Source organism: Conger conger, chromosome 13 (genome assembly GCF_963514075.1).
Source record: "Conger conger chromosome 13, fConCon1.1, whole genome shotgun sequence".
NCBI lineage: Eukaryota > Metazoa > Chordata > Actinopteri > Anguilliformes > Congridae > Conger > Conger conger.
This window is the reverse complement of record NC_083772.1, coordinates 6,924,084-6,931,649: the sequence shown is the minus strand read 5'-3', so window position 1 is coordinate 6,931,649 and position 7,566 is coordinate 6,924,084. Positions and strand designations below refer to the sequence as shown.

At 40.3% G+C, this 7,566-nt stretch overlaps 1 long non-coding RNA gene across 1 annotated transcript; it reads left to right on the top strand.

Moving 5' to 3' along the window:
• The first annotated feature begins 1,935 nt into the window (after positions 1-1,935).
• Positions 1,936-3,692, top strand: LOC133107261 (uncharacterized). The gene is made up of 3 exons (XR_009704584.1): positions 1,936-2,084; positions 2,643-2,746; positions 3,192-3,692. It is a non-coding gene; the product is annotated as an uncharacterized LOC133107261 (long non-coding RNA).
• The last annotated feature ends 3,874 nt before the right edge of the window (positions 3,693-7,566 follow it).

Sequence of the window (7,566 nt, the reverse complement as noted above, 5' to 3'; positions counted from 1 at the left end):
ACATTGTTAGTTGGCTTATTAGTTTGAATTTGTGTGTGTGTGTGTGTGTGTGTGTGTGTGTGTGTGTGTGTGTGTGGTACTTCAGAGCCTCTATGTGCATTTCATGGCAGCAAGCTATCGTTTGGGCATTCTTTTTGTTTTTGTGGCTTGCACTTCAGAGCCACTGTGGTAATAGTAGTGCTTGCAGTAGTGAGGTTTCACCCTCTCTCGCAAATCTTGAATTTACCACGATAAGTTCGGTTTAAAAAAAAAGATTTGCATTCTGCTTAAATTGTCTGTTTTCTTGACCACAGAGAAAAGGGAACAAAGCTCCCACCCCTACAGGCTGGCTGCAGTGTGTCTGGGGCTGCTGTGTGCTCTCTTATTGGCTGCCACAATAGTCCTGGGTGTCTTCTGTGAGTATATCACACTGTCTGTGTCACTTTATTCTAATCCTGGTACAATGCCATTTTTAGGCAATTTACTGTAGCTTGTGGAGAGGGCATCAGGATTTAAAAAAGATAAAAGGCCTTTTTTAAATGGGCTAGAACAAAGCAAATGAATGACCAATGCATATTAACACTAGCTCCTGCTATAGAATAGAATGTGCATCTATCAGTTTGGAAATACATGTGGAAAGGTTTGGCATTTACCCTTAGAGAGCACTTTATTAGGTATGTATGAGACTAATTTTTTAGACTCATTGGTCTTCTGCTGTGGGCACTGAGATCACATTGTTTCCCCAGTCTGATGGGTGATGTGATTATTAACTGAAGCTCCTGACCTGTATCTGCATGATTTTATGCATGGTACAGCTGCCACACAGTTGGTTGATTTGATAATGGCACGAGTAAGTAGGTGTTCCTAATAAAGTGCTCAGTGACTGTATATACTGTCTGCCACCTATTTTTTATGACCCTGATGAAAAACATTTTTTTCACCCAGGCAGAATGCCTTGGCCATTATACTAGTTGATGTATGTTCATCAAAATTTCACAGGTGTTTTTTCCCAATAATCTTTGTCTGAAGAGAAATAAAGAAGAAATATTGACATAAAATAAAATATAAATAAGGAAGTTATTATTGAGGATCTAAAATGAGATGTTGATGCCATGATCAATGTTTATCATATTTTGTTTTTAAATGTGTATGACTACATTGTTTGTCAGTGTGATTGACATAAGTGTCATTGACATTCTGCATCCTGAAATGCCCATTGTTAAATATATACAGAAATATCATTACAGAGCCTAAATAAACAAAAACATTGCTTATAATGTTCTAACACTCTGTACATAAATACATGGCTTCTCTTTTTTTGTAACTACATATTGTAAATTAATATCTTGGTCAACATGGGGCAGCCGGTAGCCTTGTGGTTAAGGCACATGACTAGGACCTGGAAGGTTGGTGGTTCAAGCCCCAGAGTAGCCGCAATAAGATTGGCACAGCTGTTGGGTCCTTGGGCTAAGTCGTTAACCCCACATTGCTCCAGGGCAGATTGTGCTTTGCTTTGTCTAATCAACTGTAAGTCACTTTGGATAAAAGGTCTCAGCTAATTAACTGTAAAGATATATGATGCAGTTGTCAGTAACATAGTGAACAGTGGTGAAATATGGTCAAATTCACAGATTTGTTTCTAAGGAATGCATTTTCCCTTTGTATATTAGACACAAGCCTGTTTCAGAAATATTCAATGCTGGAGAGAGGCCAGGAGGAGCTCAGAGCCAATAGCAGCACCTTGAACAGGGACAAGGACCAGCTACAGAGAGAAAACAATGCAGTATCTAAGAAACTCCTCTTTATGGAGCAGTACTGTCCCAGAGACAATTCACAGAGTGAGTGGTGTTCCTCTGTTGGTTATCTGCAGAAGAGCTTTTAGTCTTTTACTTTCATTCTGTTGCTCAGTGTAAAGATAATTCACAGAACCTGTTGCCTGTTCTTCATGTACAGAGAGACTGTGCAAGCCCTGTCCACAGGGCTGGGAGCAGTTTTCTTCCAAGTGTTACTACTTCTCCACCGAGGGGAAGAGCTGGAAGAACAGTCACAGTGACTGCTTAAGACGGGGAGCTGACCTGGTGATTATAGAGAGTTACGAGGAGCACGTAAGGTTCTGTGAAAGAGTGAACGGATGAGGCAGTGAGTGGGTAGGGGAGAGAAATTTGACATAAATTCATACTTCTACGTACTACAGCCTTCTTAAAGACAATTGTGATTCTCATATCATGTTGCTTCTTGCAATCTGATCAATATTCAGGATGAGTACTTTGAGTGAAGTTTGTTTATCAGTGTGGTGTGGCTCATGCTGCTGCTTAGTATCTGACACCCAATCGTTAACAAAATCAACTTATTTTAAACTAAACAAACCTTTCTGACCAATCACCTCCAGATGTTTGCATCCAAATTGACCAATGAGCTGGGTCTAATGAATAAAGGCCTTTAGTCAGGTTAAGGTGTCAATGGACTCAGAGGATCAGACAAGTGTGTGTACTTTATTGTGGGGTCAAATGTTGTGGGGACAGGAGATAGTTGTGGGGACAGGGGATAGGTTTGTGACAAGTATAAAATTGTCTTACAATTAGTTAAATCTTACAGGACTGTGTGTCTCTCAGTGTCTCTGTCAGCAGAGTGAGCAGTGAGAGTCATTGTGTGTCTGTGTTCAGGAGTTCATCAACAAATACATACAAGATTTGAACTGGATTGGACTGAGTGACTCAGAAAATGAGGGCACCTGGCTCTGGGTGGATGGAACCCCCCTGCAGAAAAAGTAAGATTCCTTGCACACACAGTACTGGGCATAAATATACAGACAGACACAATGCTGCATAATTTGAAACAACTTCTGAACAGATCAGAAATATGAATGTTCCAGTGCCAATAGTTGGTCCTTGGTTTGTGTTCATGCTTTGCATATATTTCTGTTCATTATTTATTGTGAATATGTGAACTTCACCCTCTTCATTAATAATATTGTACAGTTTGTATGATGGGGATGATTTGAATGTTTTCAGTGCAATTCAGATTTATCTTCAAACAGGATACATTTTCACTCTCTAAACTCTGCTTGATTTATTCAGGGTCTGCAGTGTCAAACAGTGCACTATCATAGCCTGTAATAGACAGAGAATGTGCAGGAGTCACTGTGTCTCTGTAGGAAACAGGAGAGAAGCAGGGCTTCTGTGTCTCATTCAGTCTCTCTGACTCTATTACAGCTACTGGAGGAGTGGAGAACCAAATGATCATTACACACTAAGCAGAGTCAAAAACTCAGGTGCAGACTGTGCACTTACTTACCGTGGTGAGAATGTGTGGGTGGACGCAGGCTGCCATTTGTCCTTCCGCTTCATCTGTGAGACTGATGCTCTGCTCCTTTAATTGCCTATGGTGTAACATTGATGCCGAATGGGAAATCCATTTTTGTACCATGACAGTTTTAACCTTTTCCTCAGCTGAAAATATCAAAATAAGCAGAACTGTGCCAGTGTTTGAGTGGTGTGTCATCAAAGCGCTCAGTGCCAGGAGAGAAATCCTGTCATCTTGATAATATAGTTGTTTGCACTCCATTCCTCTGAAACCTCTGGTTATGAATCACATTTTAAAGATTAAACTTGGATATGAATTTGTGTATTTTCAGATTAACTGAAATGTTAATTCAGTGAAATAATGTTCAACTAAGCTACTTAAATGGAATTGGTTCATTGAGAAAAATGCTGTGCTCCCCAAAGTAATATTCATCATTGCTAATGTTTTGTCATTTTTATTAAATATTATTAAATGCAGTGGAATTACTGTACAAAAGTCCATATATGCAGAGTATTTTCAGTAATAACATTATTAATTTGTTGAATATGGACATGTGTATGAATAATCACAAATCCTTATTTGCACCATAAGTTTACTGTAGTACACAACAGCAATCCCCCTGCTACAAAAGTGGATGTGTTATGAGCTCACTGTGTCAAAGCATCTGCTAATACAAAGAGCTCTTAGTACTTTTAAAAATGAGTATGTCACTAAAACGTGCTTAGATGTAGCTCTCTAAACGGGGGCTGTGACGCAAAGCCATAAACCACATGTACCTGCAAAATGGTTCTGTATGCGACTCAATCATGGTATAAATTCAATCATTTGTCCTTCACTTTTTCTTTTTTGCTTTTGCTCATCTGTAAATAAACATATTTAGACAAAACTGAAGCATTCAAAAATCAATGTTGTTAGAGGTCTGTATAAATTGTGTTTGTGTAGAGAGTGTTTGTCTCTCTGTGTACCATTACACCATCTGCCTGTATGACCAGCACATGTGGTTCCCCTCGTAGAGACTCCTAAATGAACCACATGAGTCATGTCATACTCAATGATGAGCTGCTGTTCTTACCTGTGTCTTCAGCTCCTATGCTGGCCTAATCATACACACATTGTTGTTTTGGGAAGGCTATTAGCACTCAAGTGGCTGAAATTCAGGGATGCTCCATAATCGGCGCTTTGCATGTTAAAGCTTTGCTAAGGACAGTGTGCTTCAACAAAAAGCAAATCAAGTATTTGATTAAATTCAGTTTGTCTAGTTTGCAGTATTTTGCATGGAAAGACTGCAGACTGCTAGCAGCAATGACGTAATACCTCCAACAATACTTCCTCATGTACAACAGACCACAACGACACATTTATATAAAAAAGCAAGCAAGAAAGTCCATGAGCAGCAGTTTTCAGAAATGGCAGCATCTACAGTCATTACATTACATTACACTATTGGCATTTGGCAGACGCTCTTATCCAGAGCGACGTACAACAAAGTGCATACCCATAACCAGGGATAAGTGCGCTGAAAGACCCTGGAGGGAAATACAATTTCAACTGCTACCTGTACAACAAAGATAAGGACCAGGGCCTATTTGAAATTTTTTACGAACAAATAAACAAACAACAAAGCAAAAGTGACCAAACTTAAATATCCAAACCCTGCTTACCTTGCCAACTAAAAATACCGATACACACAGTAAATCACAGAAAGACAACAATTAAGGTTCACAGGGAGGTAGGGAGGGACGGGGAGAGGTGCTGCTTGAAGAGGTGCGTCTTCAGTTTGCGCTTGAAGGTGGGGAGAGAGTCTACAGTTCTGACCTCAACGGGGAGTTTGTTCCACCACCATGGAGCCAGAACAGACAGTAGTCGTGAGCGTGAGGTGGAGGTTCGGAGAGGGGGAGGTGCCAAGCGGCATTTGGAGGCTGAACGAAGAGGTCTGGCAGGGGTGTAGGTTCTGATGATTTTTTGTAAGTAAGCTGGGGAAGACCCCTTAACTGCTTGGAAGGCTAGCACCAATGTTTTGAATTTGATGCAACAGGCAGCCAGTGGAGGGAAGTAAGCAGGGGGGTGACGTGTGAGTATTTGGGAAGGTTGAAGACCAGACGAGCTGCTGCATTCTTGACAGTCTCCAAAGATTCAGAGGGTATATACACTGAATTGGCCTCCACACAACAAGATGTATACAGCACTCTGGGCAACACAGCACTCAACAGCTCAAGAGCTCAGCACACAGGTAAGAACGCTTGAAGAGATTTGTCACAAAATGTGATAAATGGCATAACCGAAATTGAGATGGTGTCAAAACGTCTACGAATCAGGCTCTTCTGCAGTCTATTAAGAAGCTCATCTCATGTCCTGTCATGTTACATTACATATAATGTCTTGTACTGGGTTTCAGGATATTGTTTTGGCCAAGTCCTTCTATTTTTTCATTCTATTTCAAAAACAAGAAATATTCATAAGAAATAAGTCATTATTATTGTGTAAGACCTAAAATGTGATGTTAATGCCTTATCTTTTTCAAGAACCATTATATAAGTTTAGTAATACACTGCATACCAGTGTAATTAAAATATGTCACTGAGATGAGTTCATTATTCCATCTGAAATAGACATTGTAAAATATAGACCATAACATAACATTTATAGAGCCAACCTAAACCAAAAGATTGTTCATAATTCTATAAAACTGTGTAAATCAAAACAACGTCTACGCCCCCATTATAAACCCCACCCACCGACACCCCAAGATGGCCACTGCACATTTGGGTGTGATCGATGGGTGTGATAGCAATGAGCTAAGAAAACCGCCTTCTAATATGATTCATAAAACATCAGTTTTATTAATTGCTTTCCACAGAAGCAATTTAGCTAGCTTTTTAACAGATGTTACTTGTGTTAGTATTTAGCTACACAACATTACAGGCATGTGGTTCAAGATTTTATCCAAAGTGATTTACAGTTGACTCGATTCAGCGGGAGACAATCCCCCCTGATTAAGGGCCCTGCTCAAGGGTGCAACAACTGTGCGGATATTATTGTGGCTACACCGGAGATCAAACCACCGACCTTGCGGGTCCCAGTCAGAGAGACAGGTAAGGTTCTGTGAAAGAGTGAATGAATGAGGCATTGAGATACATTTGAGACAATGCACATTCAAAAATAGCCACTGTAAGGATAATTGTGTTTTTCATATCATGTTGGTTCTTCCCACGTGACACATGTGCAATATTAATACTTTGAACTTTAAGTTACGTGTATGTGGACCAAACTGAATAATTTTTTCATTGCTTTTACAAAAACTCTAACCACCAAAAATGATACATTTCTCCAGTCCAATTAGAAAATCACTCACAGAAAATAGTGCATCAACTGTAATGCCACTGGTTGTAAGTGTTTTTTAGATCATTGTGCTATGATTGACACAAAAAATTGGTGTTTTTCCTTTGAGACATGTTCGCAATGGTTTAGTAATTTTGATCCATTTTGTGAGTTAAATGAACTGACAAGCTGCATGTTGGGGCAGAGAGTTGTATGAAGTTTTTTTTTTTTAGTAATTGTAAGAATTGTAAGGTACAAACAGGGAATAAATCCTAAACTGCAGTGATAGACATTGTCCTCTACCAGGACAACTGGTGTGTGGATGCCTGTTTAAGTGATCCCTGGTCTAAAACCCAGCTAGGACCAGCTTGAAATGATCAGATATCAGCTGTTTCAAAACATAGCTTGAACTGGTCTGAACTGGTAAACCAGATACCAGCAGGGATTTTAATTGACAGTAAGACATTAGTTCATGTTTTATTTCAGTACAATCTCAGAAATAAAGGTAGAAAAAGGGCCTAAACAGGTACAAAACTCAACCCAAGCTAGTAATTATAAGTACTTTGTACTCTTTGGCTTGGAAAATGCACTGATTTGTACCCAGAGAAAATTACTGGACTTTCAAGCTACATTTGGGAACTTGATCCTTGAAGAACAGTTTCTTTATTTCTGAGAGTGTAGTGAGGTCATCTTCTGGGTTCATGGCTGTGATGTTTCTGATGATGTACAGTACAGCAGTTTTAGACTGCTGATCTGCCAGGAGCCCGGGCAATTGCCAGAGCTAATTCGAGGTGGAGTTCCGTGTCTCGCGGGGCCCCCTCAGCCAGGAGTCCGGAGCCGGGGTGCCCTGCGGGGTCCCGGTCATGGAGGGGGGAGGGCATCTGCCGGTAAAATCGTTGCCCTCTCCTCAGACCCCGCTGGAGACAGACAAGGAGATGTATCTGTCCTGAGGGCCCTCAGAGGAGC